This window comes from Protopterus annectens, chromosome 6.part1 (assembly GCF_019279795.1).
Source record: "Protopterus annectens isolate FY-2018-M chromosome 6.part1, PAN1.0, whole genome shotgun sequence".
In the NCBI taxonomy this organism is placed as follows: Eukaryota; Metazoa; Chordata; order Ceratodontiformes; family Protopteridae; genus Protopterus; species Protopterus annectens.
The window spans coordinates 229,992,919-230,015,672 of record NC_056738.1 but is presented as its reverse complement, the minus strand read 5'-3'; the positions used below and the strand labels follow the sequence as shown (position 1 = coordinate 230,015,672).

Genomic DNA, 22,754 nt, shown 5'->3' with positions numbered 1-22,754 from the left:
CTAGAAAACCATTTGGTTTGTCATGGAAGAGATAAAAATCACTACATCTATTGCTCCTGTTTGCTATAAATATTAATATTCACTTCAGAGTCTCTCGCCATCATCACATTACCCCCTATATGTTTCCCTCTTTTAGTCTTAGACCAGCTGATATATCAAATCATTTCTTACTTCCAGTAAACCCCTGTTGATTTTTCCAGTGTTGGTTCACACGTTTAATTTATATCTAAGCAGGTAATACTTTAACAGCCATTATAAAAATCCCACATCATAAAATCCATTTCAAATGGCAAAGCCCTCACTATATGTAATTAATTGGTCTCTTATACCAACACATGAACTCTTCACAATGTTTTTATATCTAACCTAGCTGAATCCCATTTACATTTTCCCAGAGATGTTTAAATCTCCAACCTTTTGATCTTCAGCTAATATGATATCTTATATTATTCATTTGCTAAAACTAAACTTATGTATCCAATCATTTATTTTCTTTGTATAGTAATAGCATTCTTTTTTTCTTCTGTATCTTTTTTGTACTCACAACTTAGTCATTTTGTATTATACATTTACCAATGGATATAAAGGAATTCATGGTGCAATCCAAAAAAGAAGGAGACTTTTTACTTCACTCAGAACAAATGAATCAGATATTTTCTCAAAAGGCTCCCATACTAGCAGACATGACATAACAAGCTATCAAGACAAAGCAAGGCCTTTTTCTCTAGATAAATGCAAGGAGTTGCTATTCTAATCAAAAGCAACTTGAAAGAAACAGAATTCTGCATACAGTCATTTCTTAGCAGAAGTTTGTATAAGATGTAAAAATAGTGTATGTGGACTCATCAATACATAAAAGGAGTCATATCTGTAAACATTTGTTTTAAACAAAATATATGAGTTTTATCAAGGCCATATATAATTCCATAGAGGCATAATTTATTTTAAAACATCTAATAATTTCAGTCTCTTGAAATCCCTAACACTATGTGCTCTTCTAAAATATATCATCAGTTGATAATTAAGAGTAATCTAATAATTACTGGTACTGATTGTTTATCTTCTATGTTATTATATATCAACTATTTACGGAATGCCTTACTTTGAGCTGAGCTCTTAGGATCTAAACTTTTCATGCTCATACAAGCTGTACAATTCTTCATCACTGCAAACATTATCTATGACTGTAATGATTTTATGCTAGCCCCGCATAATTCACTATCACTGCTGCTGCAAGTCTGAAAGGGCTACATAATTTTCATTAAGCTGAAATATCACTAAATCTATTTTAAAATTCTTGTCATGAGCACCCCTTTAATGAGTCTTAAACTTCCCACCTTAAGTCATATGCACATATATGCATTAAAATCCAGTAATTTATTCAGAAATAAAAAATATTAAAGACAATATTTCAAAATGCTTCATTTTTTAAATAGTTTTACTTTTGAACACTACTGAGCCCTTCTCAGGAAATCATTTTCCTCTTATCTATAATATACTGAAGTCCTTTGCAGCATAACTCCTTTAGTATCTTGGAAGTACTCCTTATTAGCATTATCTCTAAAACCAAATACATATGAATTGCATTTGTACTGATTTACTTATTGACTGACTGATTGAACTTGTTTAGTAGTTTAATCAAATCTAACTGCTCTTACTTACTGATTGACTGATTGAGGTTGTTTAGTAGTTTAGTCAAATCTAAGTCCTTATGACCAGGCATTAACATACCAGGCTGTCTATTTCTTATTCCTATTCATTACTCAGAAATGTTTTTCGTCACACTTAGCCTCGTCTGCCACCTTCTTCATTTGACTTCATTCTTTCACTGTGCCATTGTCTTCTGATGTGATTTTTGTCTTGGCATTGCATTGAACTTAGTTTTATCAGACCTTCAAGTCATAAGTCTGAATTTAGTTTCTTAAGTATTTCCAAAATATTCTCCAACACCAGAGTTCAAAAATAAAAATTTGCAATCTTATTTATATTCCAACTGTCACAGACACATACTGTCAGTGTTAGTTTGTTTGTCTGTCTGTATTTTAGTTAATGGCATAGACATTGTTCTTCCTTGACATTTGCAAACTATGTATAAGCTCAAGGAACATATAAGCACATAATAAAGCAGTGTGTCTTCTATAGCATAGCAGCAAAAATCACAAAATACTAGAACAGCATTAACAAAATAATAAAACATAACATGAAAAGTAAGAAGTAAAGCATATACATTATATGAAAAATAATAATAGTATTCTAACATGTGCAGTATTTCACATTATATTGGGCATCTAGTCTAGAAAGACAACCGATATCAATGTGAGAAAACTCGGATATGAGAAAAAACACATTACATGTCGACTGCTTACATTTCCTTGGCATTTAGGTTGTAATACTGGAGTTAAAAGATTATTAATAAACTCCTAATATTATAATTTCTCGGGGGGTGCACTTCAATGTCACAACTGCTGGAAGAGTTTAACATTTACATCCATGTGACTGTTGTTGTTACGCTGAGTGTTAGGGTTTACATTACCTAGCATTCATATTTTGCAGCATTCAGTATATGATTTTCAGAGTATGTCTCACTATTTTTCAAAGGAAAAAGAAAATGATTCACAGAGTTTAGACGCTATCATTGAAAAGATGTGATCACTAAAACAAATTTGCTATGAGGCACAATGAATGATAAAATCTTTGGAAAGAGTGATCTAGGAATGTATTTTGAGTGGTGTTTAATGCTGCCTGTGAAAAATGGAAATGGATTTTAAACAGTTTATTAAGAAGATTTGTCAGAGAAAGTCTGTATTTTGTTAGACTGGAAGACATATGCCATTTTTAAGTCCTGGTAATGATGTTGTACATGTGGAGTAATTATTGTGAATACATGCATTTTGTCAGAATAGGACTACAGGGATGATTATGTATTTCTGGTATTTTCTGAGGTGGCAATAATAAGGTGGATGCACAACTCAAGTCATGAGAGTAAAACCCCCTTTCCAACTGCTGTGCTACCTTCTTGTGCATTGAGAAATTAGAAGGCCTAAAATACTAATTTTTTAATGTTTCGTTTTTTCATTTATATGTGGCATTCAATGTTTAATGTTTGGTCTAACCATATCTCTAGATAGCTGAACATGCTAGTGGTTGCAGTAGTATTGCTAACATTGATTTGGATTTTCAGTCTTTTTGCTGTACTGGTAAATTTTTGCTGGGGCCCAAATAACACAGTTATTTTTTTAGTTGAGAACAATATTTATGCAGTTTAGTCAGGCATCAGGATGGGAAAAATACTGATCTGGAAAAGTTTTAGTCATTGCTAAAAGAGAATCTGACCTACAACTAACTATATCATCTGCATACAAGATTATTGGAAGGGTGGAAAGTCAGCAGAAGTCAGTTAATGAAGATAAAAAGGCAGTGAAAAGAGAACTGATCCTTTTGGAAATCTTTTAATTAGAGGAACGTGGTCTGAGAGTCATGACCCTTCCTTGACATGGAGTAACTTTGAGACATAAAGATTTCAAGCCACACTATTTTTTACCCCCTGATGCCTATGACTGAGAGAACACTAAAGAGAAGGTTGTGATCAATAAACTCAAAGTTTCTTCCTATGGACCTGTTAGTATTATTTCTGAGAGTAAAATATTCAGATCTTTAATAGCAAATTGTTTCAAATATGTAATTATTGCAGTTATATACATTGAACCAATGGGGTTTTTTTGAGTGCCAACAATAAGATAGCATAAAAATACTTTATTATGAAGCAATGACAGGTAAACAATAAATAGTGTACTATTTTAGTAGGAAAACCAGAACATTTTTTTTAAACAATCAACTAGATTTTTTAAACAAAGCTCTAATATATTTAGTTCCCCCTCACACCTCAAAATTCATATTAACTTTTATGTATACTCCTATGAATTTATTGAAATCAGGTACATGCTGTCTCTTCTTAAATTAATATGTAATTAGGAATGAAGCAAGTTTCTTCTCCATTCAGTTTTTCTTGCAATTGATTATTTAACATCACATTTAGACATTTTTATACAAAGATGATTTATTGCTATTTATATCTAACCTTCACTAACCCTCCTAAATGCATATTTCACTGTGTATCTGTTCTGTACAGTATTTGATTAACTGTGGGGCTTTTCTCCCTGGGCCTCCACTGGAAATAGGTTTCTGACCCAGTGGACTTTCCTGGTCAACAAATGTTAATAAATAAATAATAAAAAATAAATATATAATTAAATAAATAAATCTTAATATTCATTATGTCTCTCACTTCAACATTCTGGTAAAGAATATATTAGTAATACAACAACACTTCTTATAATAGGAGCTGCATTCACCTGAAATGGGTAATAATTATTAAGAACAATGTCCAATGCAACTATGGAGAACAAACTCTATCTAAACACAAGCTTATTATCATCAAGATGATCGTATTGCCCAGATTTTTTTTGCACTGCAGACAATATCCTCTGAACCATAAAGGAAAGCAATTATTTTGTGATTAAACTGTCTTTCATATGACTCATGTGCATCGTAAGCTTCTGGAATACATGTAAAGGGTCACTTTAGATCAGTCATTAGTGGCTATCTTGTTTACAAAATTGGGACATATGCAATAATGAAGCTATTATAAAAGCAACCTTATACAAGACTCATCTAACATATATTACTAGTAGAAAAAAACAAAGATATTGCACATTTCCTCAGCAATCATCTTATTACCTTCCTTTAAGAAAGAAAGAAATTCTAGGAAGCCCGAGCATTTCTACTGATAGATAAAATCATCACCATACACAAGCTAATCATCTAACCCATATCTAAGCAATCAACCCTTTCTTCTTTATGCTGTTTTCTTTCCTTGCACTGTTATTTATACTCTAGACTTCCTATGTTACATTACTGATTCATTGTTTAATAACAGCTGATGTTAAAATAATGTTTTCTACTCTGGTGATAGTTTGGCAGCAATAACATTCTTTGACTGTATAGTTTTACTCAGAAAGTAAATATTCTGCGCAAAATTGATTATATATAGCAGGAAGAAAGGAAAAGAAAAGTGTATGATTTCCCAAATGAATATAAATGTACTTCTCTGTGCTTCTTTACAGTTATAAGCAAATAAATAAATACTTTCCTGCCTCTAACTGTCTCTGCATTCTATTCTGTACACAAATTTTTTATGAAATGTCCCCTTGACCAGTTTTGTAGAAATATTGTGTATAACATCTGAATGTTTTATACATTAAAGTATCAAACAAAATGCTAATGGAATTCAGCATATAAACTACATTTCCAAAACTGGAAAATCTTGCATACCAATATTTTTATTCCTCATTATCTTTTATTAATGTTTAAATCTTCAAACCAAAATTGCTGCAGATGTATTCATTCCACGCCAGGCACTTGGGATCACATACCCTGTGTTAATCCATACATGAATACATTCTAAATGAACTATCAAAATGCTATGCAAATGATAGTATCATGCTAACCATGCAGATAGCATTATTTAATGCTTCAGTGCCTTCCGTAATCATTCTATTTTAGTGTTATATTTCTTGTCAGCCCTCACTTGAAGAAAAAATACGCAAGGCAAGAAAACAGAAAACCTAACTGCAACTAATCTACAAGAGTGAGAGGGTTGACTTTTTAAGCATCTCAAACCAAACTGATGTCTTAAATACTAGCTGAAAAGAAAAAAAAAGCAGCACAATGCTGTATATAAGCATGCAGATAAATGTAAACATGCTTTTGAAACAATTTTGATTTGTAACTTTAAAGTAATCAGTTTAACGGGAGTCATTATGTTTTCAGCAAATAGTACTTTTTATCCCATCTATTTAGCTGTTTAAGAATACATTTTTCATGACAAGCTGTCTTGTGTCAGTTTTCATAACTTCTATCCAGCTGTATCTTTTGCTTACTCCTACCCATGTTTTTCCAATTTTAATTCTTTGTTTCTTATAAGTTGGGACTATGCCTGATGACCACAGTGATCATTGCTTAACTTACATTACAAGGGAGAAGACTGATTATCTCCACCTCCCTAATATAAGAAAAATACGGTCTACTAAACACTTTAAAATCGACCTATTTCAAAACGAACTCAGAGCTTGTAACTGGAACCCCTTAAAAACTCTTCCACTTAATGAAGCAGTATCATTCTTTAATTCTACTTTCCTTTCTATTTTGGATAAACATGCTCCTGAGCGTACTATTAGAATGAAATCTAAAACAGCCCCTTGGCTCTCAAATGAAACTAAAAAACTAATCCTCTCTAAAAATAAGGTTTGGAACAAATGGAGATCCCATAGAATTAGCTCTGATTTTCTTCACTTTCGCCAACTTAGAAATCTTACCAAAAAAGCTATACTCACCGACAAAAGAAAGTTCTACTACGAACTGCAAGAAACCAACTTAAATAAACCCAAACAATTTTGGTCCTCAATCAATAGACATCTTTCACCAGGAACAGCTAAAACTCCCTCCCCACTAAATGCTGACCCAGACACCCCTCTCCAAACTGCAAATGCTTTTAATTCATTCTTTACTGAAACTATTCAGTCTCTCGCTAGACAGTTAAACACTAATAACTTCTATCCTCCTAATAATCTAGTAAACTCTTCCTACAACTTCTCTCTACAACCCATCTCTACCTCTTTCATCAATAAACTTATTCTCAAACTGAAACCTTGTACCCCCTCTGCTGACAAACTCCCTTCCCTTTTTCTGCAAAAGGCAGCCAAAGAAATTGCTTACCCAATTACTATACTCATAAATAGGACCATCCAAGAGGGAACCATCCCTGATATCTGGAAAATCTTTCTACACAAAGGCGGTAACTCTATTGACTATTCCAACTTTAGACCTATTGCTCTTCTTTCTCCTTTGGCAAAAATTATGGAGAAATGTATTCATCAGCAACTTCTACAGTACCTCTCTCTTCACAATATTATAGCTAACTGTCAGCATGGCTTTAGACCTCACCATAGCACCACCACTGCCCTCCTTTCCTTTGTAGATACCATTAACAGCAATCGCAACAATAATCTTTTCTCTTCTGCCCTATTCATTGACCTTTCTAAAGTTTTTGACATGGTCAACCACTCTTCTTTAATTAGCATTATTGAATCCCTCTCATTTGATAGCCTTGCAATCAAATAGTTTACATCATACCTCAGTAACAGACAACAAGCCGTTCTTTGGGAAAACCACATCTCCTCCTTACTGCCCATTGCTATTGGAGTCCCTCAGGGCTCCATTCTTGGTCCTCTCTTCTCCCTCTATATTAATGATCTCCACTCTGTAATTCCTGAAGCTACCTGCATTCAATACGTGGATGACTCCACTATCATTTGTTCAGCATCCTCCTCTTCAGATCTAATCTCACTAACTCAAACTATGTTCAACACAGTAGAAACATGGTTCACTAGACGGTACCTACTTCTCAACGCTAAAAAAAACAAACTTCTCCTCTTCACCCCCACCGCTCGTACCTCTCCACTAAACTTCACCATCTCCTCAAACAACAACACTGTCATCTTTCCTGACTCCACAACTAAACTGCTAGGAATAACCATTGATAACAATCTCTCTTTTGACCAACACATAAACAACACTATCACATCAGTTAACAGAAAAATAGGATCATTATACCGCATTAAACCATTTCTCACCCCTTCTACAAGAGCTACTATTGCTCACTCCCATCTTTTATCTACTCTCTTTTACGCCTCTCCTATCTTCACCATCCTCAAGAAAACTAACCTAAACAAACTAGCAACCTGCTACAATAACATTGCCCGCTTCACCACTGGTAAACCTTTTAGAACCCATCACTGCCTCAATTTGAAACACTTAGGCTGGCTGGAACTACAAAACTATCTTATTATCTCACAACTCACTGTTGCACACAAACTACTGTACCAACCTAATAACACCCCTATACTATCACAACTTTTACTCCCTTATAACAATCTCGCCTCTCTTCGTTCCTCTTGTAAACTTATGACCAAACCCATAAAGGCCCACAACGTAGCTGGTGACTCTCTATTCACCAACACTGTAGGCAGAGCATGGAATTTGCTGCCTAAAGAGTTAACTTTAATCTCATCCCTACCTCTCTTCAAACAACAAATCAAACTGTACTTCCACAACCACTGGCTTTGTTCTTGTAGTACTCCAGGGTAACTTCCCTCTCCCCACCCTCTCTTTACCTTTAACCCTTCCTTTTGCTTAATATTTAGCATCTACCCTGTTTCTTTTCCCTTGCTGTCCTACTATGCTCTCACCTGCTTCTCCCATTCTCTCTCACCTCCCCTTGACTGTCTTCCTTCCTTTCCTCTCTCTATTCCTGACTCCTGCCCCTTCCCTATTATTTATCTCACATTCTCCTTCTACTTCTCTACCCCTCTGAGCTTTAACTGTTATCTCTATGGCAGATGCCTTATTGAATAACCTTTATGTACTAGGTAAAATGCTTTGAAACTAACCGAACTTTATGTATGATCTCTAACTGTTTGAGTTCCTTAATGTATGTTGATTTTATTAACAAGTTGATTTCTATTTCTATTTTTATTGTATGTCTTTATTAACAACAAGTCTGTTCTTTTATGTATTGTGTGGAGCTTTTCTCCCCGGGCCTCTACTGAAAATGGACATATATCCAGCTAGACTAGCCCGGTCAACAAATGTAAAATAAATAAATAAATAAATAAATACAATTCTTGTTTCATTCTTTCATTCATTCTGGCATTTAGCATTAATTTCTGATAACAAACAGGATTTAAACCTTTACCGTATGTCCTTGTTAACAGCCTTCCTGTTTATTTTATTTCATATAGCGCTGTATATTTTTGAGTGCTTTAATTACAATATAATTTCCTCTTGACATTTCTAACTGATAAAGCTGTTTATTCTGATGCATGCAGAATTTGTTAATTTCTGAAGATCACTGTGGTTTTACAGTTATTATCTTTCATTTCATTATGTGCTTTATTTGAATTGCCAATGGTTTAACTCATGCCTTGACCTAAGAGACAGCAACACAATTCACAGTACATGATGCCAGGTGATAAAATTAGTCTGTATTCTAGTTATTTCCATTCAAACAAAATACACAAACGGAAAAATGCCAAATACAAGTCTTGAGAAGAAGCAACATACAGAAAGCACATTTAATGAGGTTCTAGAAAGATAAGTAAGATTCTTTCTTCATCAAATCACCTTTTATCAGTAAAATAAATGTCAATTAGCCAGTTACTTGGTTTAGTTAGTACAATACTACACTCAGAAGAAAAGGATCTATGCAGATGAATAAATCAAAGGCTGTAGCTCAAGTGTGAGGACCTATTTGCTAGATTAGATTTGGTTAACAAGAAGTATCCTTGTTAGAAGCATTTGCCTAAAGAGAATGTGTAAGTGAAATATGGTTCTATTGTTTGTTTGACTCAATATATGTTATTTAAAGAAAACATGTTTGGTTGTACTTATATTTTATTTTTATAAAGTTTTGCTTCTATTACTCTTCTGTAATTTGAAATCTATAAAGTAGTCAACAGAATAAGAACTACATTTCAGAAAATAATCTAGAAAATCAATACTTAAGTTATTTTAAATTACTGAGACACTGAGACATGCACAGGCGTTGCCAGACAATGCACTGTGTACATATGGAGCAACGAAACAAATTAAAAATATGAATGTCAATCACAGATACTTTTTTAAACAAATATCTGTACCTCTCTAGCAACACTGACCAATGTTCTTCTGTGAAATTCTCTCTCCCTAGTCATTTCTATGCAGGGGTGAGAATCAAGGCATGAGGTGTAGCTAATACCACATAGTGGTAGCGGTTGATTTTGGCTTCCTATCTCTCCCTGGCAACATACATGAAGGCCTCTATTAAGCACTTTTTGCACATGCATCTACACACAGATGTTTCACATGGGAAACCTTTCTTCATCTAATACTGTAAAGTACAAAATCAGTGCGAGGATGACATACCTGAAAATCTTGCCCCTAACACAGGCAAAAATGAATGTCAGTACTGTCTTAGTCTTCTTGCCTGCTTCATGCAGACCTTCACTTAGTCAGGAGGCAGGTAAACCTCAGGTGACAGATACCATCTTGCTATTCTGACACATGTGCTTGCCAGGGGTCTATATTATAACATCGAAGTTCAAAAACTTTGAATGTTATAATATCGAACCCTTTAGAGCAAAAGCTGACAATAGTGAAGCCTCGGAACATCGACATTTTACCTAGGGTAAGATTTCAGTGGTCCGTGGCTTCGCTATTTACAGCAGTGTGGTGCGATGGTTATGGACCGTGTTTAGGGAAGTGAGCGAACGGAGGTTACGGATTGGGTTCATGTAAGTGTGGTGTGGTGGTTACGGACTGGGTTAAGGTAAGTGAGCGAAAGGACTGGAGTAAGGTGAGTGTGCAGTAGTTAGGGACTTTTAGGGTTAGGGTGTGGGTGAGTGCGCGGTAGTGACAGACTTTAGGGTTAGGGGTGGGTTAAGTGAGTTAAGGTTAGGGCGCGGGTCAGGTAAATGTGAGATTGTGTGGACGTGAAGGTTAGGGTGAGGTAGGTGAGTTAGGGTTAGGGAGCGGGTAAGGTGAGTGTGCAATAGTTAGGGACTTTAGGGTTAGGGTTGGGTTAAGGTAAGTGGGTAGCTAGTGGTGTATGTGTGGTTTAGTGTAGGGTTTCGTGAAGTGTATGTGTGTGGATTATTTATTTTGGTGTGCTTGAGTTGTGTATGTTTGTCGGAACAGCAAATTTTTTCCCAGGGAAAAAATTTGCTATTCTGACTGTTCGGTTTTCTGGTATTTCGATTGAATGGGGTCAATATTATAACATTCGATGTTTTTAGACTTTGATGTTATAATATAGACCCCTTGCCTGATGAGATAAAATATTAAATGAGTTTTGATGCTTTACATTTTGAGAATAAAGAGGCAGGGTAGCTAGATAGGAACAATAATTGATTTTCAAGTGCAGTCAGGTTTTGATGAAAATCAGAATAAGCATATGTCAGACAGAGTTTAAATGTTGCTTTTATATACTTTAAAGTTGCTAGAATAGCAGGTTTTGCATCAGCAATCATTTTCTAAATGATATGAAGTCTAAAACTCAAATGTCTGTCATTATTTAGAGACTTCAGTCCTCAGTAATTTGCCTAAAAAAACACAAATTGTGTGAGACAACAGACCAAAAATAAAAGGCAAAAAAAAAAATAAAAAATCGGTGAAAGTCTGAACAGCTGAGAGGTATGGGAATAGCTGACAATAATACAGAACTTTATGAAATGTATAAAGACTTCAGTGTATCTTTAGACGTTAAAGATTATTAATGTGAAAGGAAATAAAGTTGTGTATGCACTGTATTAGTATACTATTTGCTAAAAACAGATTGCTATTGAAAATTAATATCTGTGCATCTGTTTTTTTCTATATCTCTATGTATTTTTTATCTATCTATCTATCTATCTATCTATCTATCTATCTATCTATCTATCTATCTATCTATCTATCCAATCTATCTATCTATCATGTATCCATACCACTAACTGGCACTGAAAAAAATGAAAGAATGTGATAAAAATTTTGAACCTATGTGAACATATCCTTATCTTTCTACTCATGTTATCAGTCTATAAGGAAAAATTCAAAACATATGCAGACTGCCCAAACAGCATGCACACATTCTTTCAAAAACAAATCTAACTCATGGAAAAAAAATAATAATTCAGATTAGGAAAATAATGATTAAAACATAAAATAAAACACAAATCACAACCAACCAGGTGTTAAATGGCATAGCAATCAGTGTATGTCCTACTGTAAATATTTACAATATATACAAATGAAAACATACACTATCGTAAATACCAACACTAAGATGGGACTCGCACACAAACACACACATGCTGTAACAAGTGCAAACACCACAACTCACGCACATAAATGTAGCTAGGATGAAACAAAGGAGGTGAGCACCCTGGGTGCAAGATGTTGGGGGTGCAATTCGCAACACTTAGCGTGTAGTATAAATTGCGACAAGTGCTTTGCTCCAGCTTTTAAAACTAAAATGTAAAAGCATTTTTTTATTCTTTTGCTTCTCAACTTTTAATTGACATTCATAAATCAGGGAAGAAAATGAAACTTGCTTAAAAAGCTCTATCACTAGGTAAAGACTCTTTTTTATTTTTCATTCCTCAGCTGAGAGATGAGGGGAATCAGACTAGATCAACACTGGGCACTAAATGATCCCTCTACAGTTTTGCTCTCACATAAACACATGCACATACACACAGAAACAAACAAAAAATAAAACACATAAATAAAGTAAAACAAAATGTAAGACTTTAAACAAATCATAATATAACATTCAGAATGCTATTAAAGTAAGACTACAAAAATAAATATGCAATAACTAACTCGGAACTAGAACAGAAAACCACCAGCAGGGTAATACATTCATAAAAAATCCTAGGGAACCACCTAAATCCTTATTCTGTATACAACTTAAATGTTTAAACAGCATGACAATGACTAAACTAAACAATTTTATTTATGTAATTATTATTATTATTAATAATAATAATAATAACTCTAAACACTTTTTAATTATAGCCCTGCACACAAGGATGAAGTCCTGACTCTGAAACAATAGTCTCAGGACTGAAAAGTGTCACAGAACTTGATGGAACAAGCTTGTCTGTATGGAAGTGCCTGGCTGAAGCTAAAAACTAACTTGGAACATAGGACAGTGAGATGCATGACCTTAAATGGAAAACCTCTGCAGATTCTCCTAAATAAAGGTCTTGGCATAAACAGCTTCCAAGTTGGGGAGGCAAGAGAGTTGGCAGGCATAGGGTTACATGAAATGTAAACAAAGAAATGCAACCCACATAAGTCGACACAAATAAATAAATACTAAAGGTAGCAGTCATGCAGCAAGTAAAGGCCCTATGTCATTGCTATAATAGTCATTCTTATGCCAAGGCTTATTTAGGAATTAATGGGTGTCTGTCCAATCACACATCAGAAACTCAACCAAGCTCAGAAGATTAAAGGAATGAGTGCACTTTACTTATTGAGTGCTTTCATCTCTGAAATAACAAGGCCTCATCGGAATCATGGAATGTCATTCCAAATATGCTTCCACCCATATTAGAAGAGCTGCTCAGAATACCATGAAAGTATGGTTGATTCATTTTAAATTTTCTGTTCATGGATATTCCTTTCTTGCCAAAAGGGAAAAACAGGAAAGAAGCTTTCGATGAAGTAGAAACATTTTCAAATATATCCACCTTGCACCCATTTGGAATGAATGCAGAATTAGCTTGGCAGTGCTTAATTAGATAAAATAGATAATTGTTTTAATTAGCTGACATACCAATAATAGCCTTTTTACCTGAATTTGACAAGTAAATTAATTCGAGCAATTAAGAATACATAGTCATTTAATTTACATCCTTGTAGAAGCTTATAAGTTGAAGTATTGAAGCGTTTCTCTTTGAAATAATAGATTAGTTTGCTCCATAAGCACTGTTTTTGGGGTGATTTTATGTAGATTCCTCTAGTGATTGATCATTTATATTACTAATCCATGTAAAAACATCTCATGGAGTCCAGTTACCCATATGTGAAATAAAAAGCAAGACAACAAAGTGCTGATTCCACAAATCCAATTTCCTTCTTCATCTAGTGTAGAAGGTGGGGGCAGTTTCTAATTCGTCATGACTGTTCTGGTCTGATTTGCTTGTCATTGTTGGCCACAGTACAAAAACATAAATATCAACTACTTTAGTCATTTTGTTAGAGCCTTCCAGATCCTTACCAGAATGTTTCAGTAAATTCCTCAACCGTACTTTTTTTCTATCCTCTTCCAATTTCAGAGGAATCACACAGATTTCTTGAATACAAGAAATAATCATTTAACACTGAAGTGAGCATCGTGAGACCGTGTTATGTGGATATGTTAATCCTGACTGAGAAATGAAGTAGCCCCTGAACCCCTTTCTTATTAATAGATTCAGAACATGTTGCTCTCTTCTTCTGTTTCTTCTGCTTCTGTTTATGACCTCCCAGCTGCAGTGCATCCAAAATGTCCTACTGTAAATGTAAGACATTAATCAGATTTGTTTTAGTCAGCCAAAACATTTCAAGATAACCTGTCTTTATAACCTAGCATTTGCATGATAAGCACTCTTGGAAGACATATTTTAGCCATGCAATACAATATCTATGATATACTCCCCAAAAAAACTTCAGGCCCTGGCATCTACAGTTACTGTGATTGCATTTGTTTGATAAAAATTCACCTTTGAGAGTAAGTCCTTCTTTAATCCATTCAAGACTCTGAGCAGCTGGTAATTGTTGTTACCATGATTATTTTTTCAAGGTGTTCGTTGTTTTTAGTGGGTACTTATTTAACTACAGGGAAAGATAACACTGGAGCCTTTTGAAGGAATGAGGCATCCAGAGGAGCTCCCACATGCACCTCCACCTAAACAGTACCATCTGTCTGACTTTGTGCTGCGATTTGTCATTTTAACCCTGGATCTTACCCACTGTAACTATAGGGCCAGTATGCTTTAAGTGTGTAAAGTATAACCTTGACTCCACCTATTTGAGTTTTGCATTTCTATCATGAAAACAGGCTTATTAAAGATAGTAATCATTTACAACAACCATTTACCCAGCACTGAGCTCTTCATTTCAGACAGTGTGGTTACTTTCCATTTTTGTTTAATACTTATAAGGTTGTTCATTTATATCATCCTTATTACCTGATAGTGGGAGGGTATAGGTATATCCAAAATGACATTTTATTAAGGCCAGTGGCTACAGCACAGTGTCAGGCATACATCTTCATATTAAGATAGCAGAACTACAAGTCAGAAACATCATAACTGTTAACAATTCCCCTTTGTACTAGATATATAGAACATAGCAGGTTTATAACCAAAGTTATAATAAGTTGATAATTAAGGAAAATTGAAGTGAATACACAGAAAAGATTTTTGCAGACGAAGCAGTTAAATGTTTAAGCAGCTGTAAACATTCTGTTTTCCTTGCGTAACCAAGTTTCTAAAAAATGTATAGCAAAATGTATTCATCTGAGTATACTGAGCATGCCTAGCTATAGATTTGCCCTCCAACACTACCACTTTTCTCAGAAAAACGTAACATTTATTTTCATATTGTAACTTTTTCATAAGTAATAGAATAATAGAGCCAGTTGAAAATGTTCATTATATCTGGTCAAAGAGAAATGGAAGACATCAGAAAGTCTATTATAACAAATATCATCACGTCTTGCATTTGTTTTAAACCTGTCTTTGAAATTATTATATCTTTCTGTATATTATGCTGGTACATATTTTAATTATTACAAATATTAAAGTCTGTTAGATATATCTGCTTTTGGCATCATGGATTGATTTATTTTTACTGGTGTCCCAAATAACATTTATTTTATTTTTATGTTGGGATATGGCTTATTTAATCTTATACTGACATGACAAATTGGGATTTAAAAGTATTTAATGTCTTCTTATGGTTAATGTGTCACTTGTGGTGTTAGCTGTGTCACCTTCTGTAGGCGGTAAAGTATTAAAAAATGCAACATAAGCTCTGTAGCTTCAGAAACAGTGGCAATTGATTTGATTTCTCAGGTTTTCATTCCGATTCTTTACCTTTCATTTTAAATGTTTCATATTTGTTTTACTTCTTTTTATCTTTTTGTTTTTGAACTGTTCCTTCCTTTTTACTTAAATCTTTCCATTCTAATAAGCTTTCTGGGATTTCCCTCTGTCCCGTGCCATTATTGTAAATAAACCTTTTCATGCACTAAATGTTTTAGTTGTTGTTGTTGTTGTTGTGTCTTTCGGCTTTTCCCGGTTAGGGGTTGCCACAGCGGAACTCCAGTCTGCTAATGACTGGCAGCAGATTTTTATGTGCCGAGTTGCCAGCCCTGACACACAACCTTCAATGAAGGTGCGCCCATTCACTCATGTCTCCACACAGAAGAAGCTTTAGCTGAGAATCGAACAGGACAATGTCTTACTGTGAGGCGACAACGCTACCGCAGCAAAAATGCTACAATATGCACGTGCACATATCAGCATAACTACAACCGTTAAAGGACTTATTATTTGGGTTTATTACCTTACTTTTCAGTTGCCTATATAACTCTACTTTGCTGTTCTATTGTTTTAAAACCTGGGCTGCTTCTGAAAAATGCCCAGTTGGATTACTGCCCTACCAGGAAAAACAAATTAAAATAATTAAATGTGTTATTTGATTTTTAACTAATGTTGTTAAGTGCTTCATTGAATTATGGTTGGAAGATGAGCTTTTATTTCCCATAGAAAAAGACACAACAACATTCGGAGGAGCAGCTTTCTTCTTCTGTCGACATTCACATCCTCTGGAAGGGTAGAAATGAGCTGTTTACAATTTCAGCATTTATTTTTTGAAATAAAAATCACCATGCACTCAAGCCATTGCACCGCAAGCACTGTTGTGACTTCATCATACTCCATTTTGGTGTAAATGACCTGATACATACCTCCCTGGACTATACAAAGACATATGATACAGCTCTCGGACTATGCACCCAAGACTGGTATGAGCCTAGCAGTATTCTACCTTCTCTAAGGATGATGCCACACTACAAACAGAAGATAACTGACTTTAATGATTGGCTTAGATTTTAGCGTCACTTGATGAGGAAACAGTATTTGTGTGCTTGGGAGGATGTGTTATAGATTTTCTGTTTTATGAATTTTTTTAGGCAGTGTCAACCTGTTAAACCTACCAACATAGCTAAACCAATTCAGAATAATCTGAAGGTGTTACTGCTCAATGACTGGAGTCAAACCATGAAACTTCACTCTAAACATAAAGCTGTCCTCATCCCAGGGAATACAAACATCTGTGAAGTTACCAAGGCTTGGTTATAGCCTGAGACAGCACCCTGGCAGTGTAAGGTAATACTGCCTTCCACACAGTTAGACAAGCTACTGCACAGGTCAGGTCTAAATGTGGAAAAGTCTTAATTTACATCAAACACAAACACATTTCAAGATTGGTCAAACAATATGATGCACTTGAGTTCTCTACATTAACCTTGCCATAAATAAAGTCTCATGGCATATCCTTGCAAGCTATAGGTTCCACCCTATAATCAAGGAAGCCCATGCAATGTACTTGAATGAACTAGAGACGCTCCACATGCAACTCAACTCAATATTTCTGGGTGACTTTATCTACCCTAACATTAACTAGGACTCACACATGACCTCAAACATGTAGGCCCAGAGATCCTTGGACTTTGTTAAGACAAACAACATGGAAAAGCAAGTCTGCACATCCAGCAGTGAAACAGATTTCCCAGCCATATAAAACAAATCTCATCCATAATCCTTTACAAAGATAGCTTTGACCATTGTATGGGAAATTGAAAATTAACCCCGTGTTTGACAGTTATGTTCCTAATGTACAGAAGCAGCCTTTGAACACTTGATGAGTACAAGCATATATCGTAACTGTAAAATTCTTTGGGGTATTAATTCAGCAGCAATATTTTAGTACATTTTGGCTAAGCTTGCCTGGGTTTAAAATGTCTCTTGAATCAATAGCCTAGTAATGACATATGAACCTATGAAATAAGAACTGTTTTAGTCATGTAAAGAATCATGACAGAGTACATATAGCACTGAGACAAGCATATATTGTTTATAGCTCCAAGAGGTATGCAATTGTTCCAAAAGAGAACATATTATGTATTGCATTATTGATAATGCCATTTTGCTGCAGAGGAAAACAGAAAAGAAGATCCTTATTTGTACTTTAATGCATCCTGCATTTTTCATACATAACCTATCACCTTTAATTCTGTGCCAAAACATAATCATGTACAGAAAAATATTTAAAAAGATTTAAAAACAATATGATAGCATGGTTTAATATATGTATTCAGAATTTATCTAAATAAAATAGGTAAGAAACATTATACTGTGTGATTATTTTTACTAGACAAGCAATGGGTAGTTTTACTCCTATAGCATACTTTCATGCTTTCGTGTATTGAATAAGATATTAAATTCCTGCTTTGCATATGTGTATGAGTTTTCTTTGATATGTCAGCTGCGTGGTATGAGTATTATTGGTATCAAACTGCTCATAATATTGACACTATCACATGTTTTTGCTATATGAAAAAGCATTTATGGCCTTTACAACATATAATGCAATAAAATGAAAACAACATTTTATTATGTTCTGGGCATACATCTACTGTATATAATTTTAATGTAGTTATGTTAACCATATTTACTGCGATGGAAAAAATATTTCAAAATCAGATTTGTAGCCAAAATGTCCTGAGAGGAATTTTAAATGACCACTTCAGTAGAAGAGGTACTGAGAGCTGACATTACTGAATAACTGAATAATATCCTGTGTGAAGAATAGCATTGTTTTAAGGAAAGCATTGTGTGTGCGATGACTGAGTAGAATGCTTGATACCATTAACCTGAAGAGATCCGAACGCTTGGTTAACTATATTCATTCTGACAGCTTGGTTAAGAATCAGCATTATCAGAAATGGTGCACACTGGCTATCTTGATGACTTTGCAGTGCTCATGATTATGTCTTGCGGTAACACTGCAGAAAAAGTGAGGCAGGCTGCTTTCTGACAAGCTCTTTTAGTTGGACAAAATTCTTTCTAACCATATGCACATCTGTCTCATCACATTGCAGTGATTCTACCTGCAATGTTGATACTTTCTTCATTGAAAAGTTTAGTGAACACTTTTACATTTTGTCATGTATTACATGTCATTCTTGGTTCTATGTTTTAATTTTACACAGTGCTTTGCCTGTTTTTTTTTTCCTTTTTTAAAAAGCCGCATTATGTTCAGGAGCTGACATGAATTGGAATAGGCCACTGTGTCTACTGAATGCCATTACTGTTACTCTGTTTCATACAGTATAACATCTAATAGATTGCACAACAGGATAAGCAGTGTCCACAAAACCAAAGTTCTTCAAGAAATAAATCCAAATCAGCCAGTCTACACCACAAAAAACTAATTTATTTAGCGCTTTCATCTTGGTTAATACCAAGACTTCTTCAGAATAAAAAAACACAAACCAAGCAAGAGCTTAAATATACTTGATCAATTAACCACTTAATCAATTAAATAGTTAGAAAAAGTATGTTCTTTTAAAAATGCTTGGGGAAGAGCTTAAATATACTCGATCAATTAACCACTTAATCAATTAAATAGTTAGAAAAAGTATGTTCTTTTAAAAATGCTTGGGGAAGAGCCAAAATTTGTGAACAAAATGGGTAAAAATCTGAAATATTTGTTTGAGCATACCATCATTTTAGATAATCCACTTGAGAAATGAACTAATAAATGTGGTTGTTGCTCATATTGCAAATATATTTTGGATGAAAAAATAATCTGTTTACCAAACAGGGCTAACCTGGTGGTTTTTAAACCAGGGAACTGCACAACAAAAGGTTTAGTTTACTTGGCTATATGTGATTCATTTAAACATTCTTATGTAGGGAAAACAGAGAGATGGCTTTCAAACGTACTTATAAACATGTTTATGCGATTCCAATGAGTGTCTAAACAAAGCATTTTTGTCATGTTTATGTAGAATGTGTAGAATTTAAAAAGTTCGGATTTGGTATTTTAGAAGTTGTAGATAGATCTTCAAGAGGGGGTTGGTGAGGGTCTATATTACAACATCGACTTTTTAAAACATCGAATGTTCTAATATCAACCCCTATTCAGCGAACGCTGACAATATCGAACATGCAGAACAGCAAATTTTTTCCCATGGAAAAAATGTGCTGTTCCGACACACATAGACACAACACAAACACACCAAACAAACAGCAATCCACACACATACACTTACAATCCTACATCTAACCCTACACTAAACTGTACACACTCCACTAGCTATCCACTTACCTTAACCCAAACCCTAACCCTAAGGTCCATCACTATCACACACTCACCTCACCTGCACCCTAACCCTAACTCACCTACCCCACCCTAACCCTCATGTCAACACAATCGCACACTTACCTGACCTGCACCCTAACCCTAACTCACCTACCCCACGCCCTAACCCTCACATCCACACAATCGCACACTTATCTGATCCCGACCCGTAACTTTCCATCACATTGCTGAACATAGTGAAGCCACAGGAATGGCCAACCAAATTCCTTCCCTACGAAGAAATTTGGTGTTCCGCAGCTTCACTATTTTCAATGTTCGTTGAATAGGGGTCGATATTAAAACATTCAAAGTTGTGAAACTTTGATGTTCTGATATAGACCCGGCTGGTGGGAATTGGATATTGTATTATGTGAACTGAAATGGCAATTTTTACTATGTTCATTCCTTGAACCTGGTTTTAATGAAACTTTGTCTATAGCCCCAGTTTTAAAGTATAGGGCTTTGACCAGATGAATTTATTGTATAAAATGAGATCTGTCTTTTTAAAAGAACATACTTTTTTCTAATTATTTAATTGATTAAGTGGTTAATTGATCAAGTACATTTAAGCTCATGCTTGGTGCGTTTTTTTTCTTCTGAAGAAGTCTTGGTATTAACCAAGATGAAAGCGCTAAATGAATTCATTTTCTGTAGTGTAGACTGGCTGATTTGGATTTATTTCTTTAAGAACTTTCGTTTTGTGGACAGTGCTTATCCTGTTCTATTTTCTGGAGTTTGTGATGTAATACTTCTCAACCTCTTAGAGCAAAAAATCTGGACAAAGCCTAAAATGATGGGGGGACAAATAGGGACAGATTTTAAATATTGTTCTTACAAACTTAGAAAGTTGATAGAATAATAGCTTTTGCACTAGCATGAATTTTCTGAAGGATGTGGAGTCTTAAACTCAAATGTTTGTCATTATTTAATTACTTCAACCCTCAGCTATTTGCCAGTAAGGTACAGATTTTAGGAGGAACACACCAAAAATATGAGGCAAAAATCTGGACATTCTGCAAAAATCTGTACAGTTGAGAGGTATGTAATAATTGTGACTGCATCTAATAGTCTGTAACAAAGGCAAGACACAGAAAGACAAAATTCTACTGCCTGTAGACAGATATTTCCAAAACAAATACAAGTGGCTTTATTTTTTGAGTTAAAACAAAAGGCCTGGTTTCAATGAATCTATTCTGCAATGTGACTCCATGATGAGACTAATTACAAAGGAGCAGTCAGCTGAATTCTGATATTCCACACAACAGGAATTCTACTTCTTAAATCCACAGCCAAAACAAGTACTTTGTAATTCAGTGAACATTAAACTTATCATCAGATGTATATAAAACCTCACATCCACAGTTATAATCGCAATTTTCTATTGAAAGAAAAAAAATTACATCATTGAGTTAGATGTCTTTTCAGCTGTCTAAATAAGCACACATACACACACACACAGATTCATACTGCTTTTGTAATTAATTAACTAATTAGAATCGTAGCCTTTTTTCACAACAGAAAGGTCTTAGTGCGCAGATATTCCTGTCTTTCTTTTTGTTAATTATTAATTTAATGAATAATGAAACGATCAATGTATTGATCTTTTCAGCAGGATGATCTGTTGAGTAAGCTTGCAGCCTCAGTCAGATGGTCATATTAATCTATACTATGTAAAAATAATATGTAGGTTTCATCTTCCAGCTCCCCAACACCTGGAAAATGCTGCGGTGTAATATGTATCAAGAAGTAATGCAGTACTTATGGAGATGACTTTTTAGCACGCTAAAAGAAAAAGTGTTGTGGCAAGATTAGTTCATTCATTTTGCAAATAATGTAGTTTTACAACAAGACTGCCTTTGGCATATAAAGTCATTTCTCTGACTTCTTTCACAGGTTAGCTCTCTATGCTTATTTATAATTAGTGGATCTGCGTGGTTTAATGTAACATGATAACTTTGCATACAGAAGTAGAATGCCACTGATACATGTTATCCTTTCTAATCAATGTTGCAGTTTTGTCATAAATAATTTTATCTAACTACATGTTATTTCTCATGTATACAAATATATTTGATAGGTAAATATTAAAGGTATTTTTCATATCTAGAATACAATAATCACATTTCAGCTTATCCAGGAAAAAAATTGATGAAGGCACCAAACAGTCATTTACTTAACAAAAAATATGGGTTTGTGGAAGGTCATGTCAAAAACAATGCAAACAAATTTATGCCAATAAATTTGAAAGTTGTTTCAGGAAATATATAGAGAAAGTAGCTTTTTAAAAATTATTGGCACAGTTCTTACAAACCACCACTTAAAAGCTATGAAAAATAACATTAGCAAGGAGAGAATATTCAGATCCATACTTAAGTAATAACACAAATTAAAATGTACACTCATTTGGAACAGACATTATGTCCAAACTTGATTTAAGTTATATAATTTTGGAATTTCTAGTACAATTAAAAATGTGTTCTTATTTCAGACTGAAAGAAATGTGACTTCAAGGAGTGGTCAGTCAAACCCAATTCATATTTGTGTTTGAGTTAACAACTGAACTTGATAGATGAGAAAGTAGAGTTGTGTACACTTACCATAAATGTAACTGTTCGAGTGTATTCACCGTTGCAGTCATTATATTAGGGTAATCTGCTGGCAGGTTTCCCTCAGTCAGCCTGATTAACAAAATCTTG

At 34.5% G+C, this 22,754-nt stretch overlaps 1 long non-coding RNA gene across 1 annotated transcript in view; it reads right to left on the bottom strand.

Annotated features, from left to right (window-relative positions):
* Positions 1-22,754, bottom strand: part of LOC122805482 — a 1,542,547-nt gene that overhangs the window by 1,089,681 nt on the left and 430,112 nt on the right. The window lies entirely within an intron of this gene.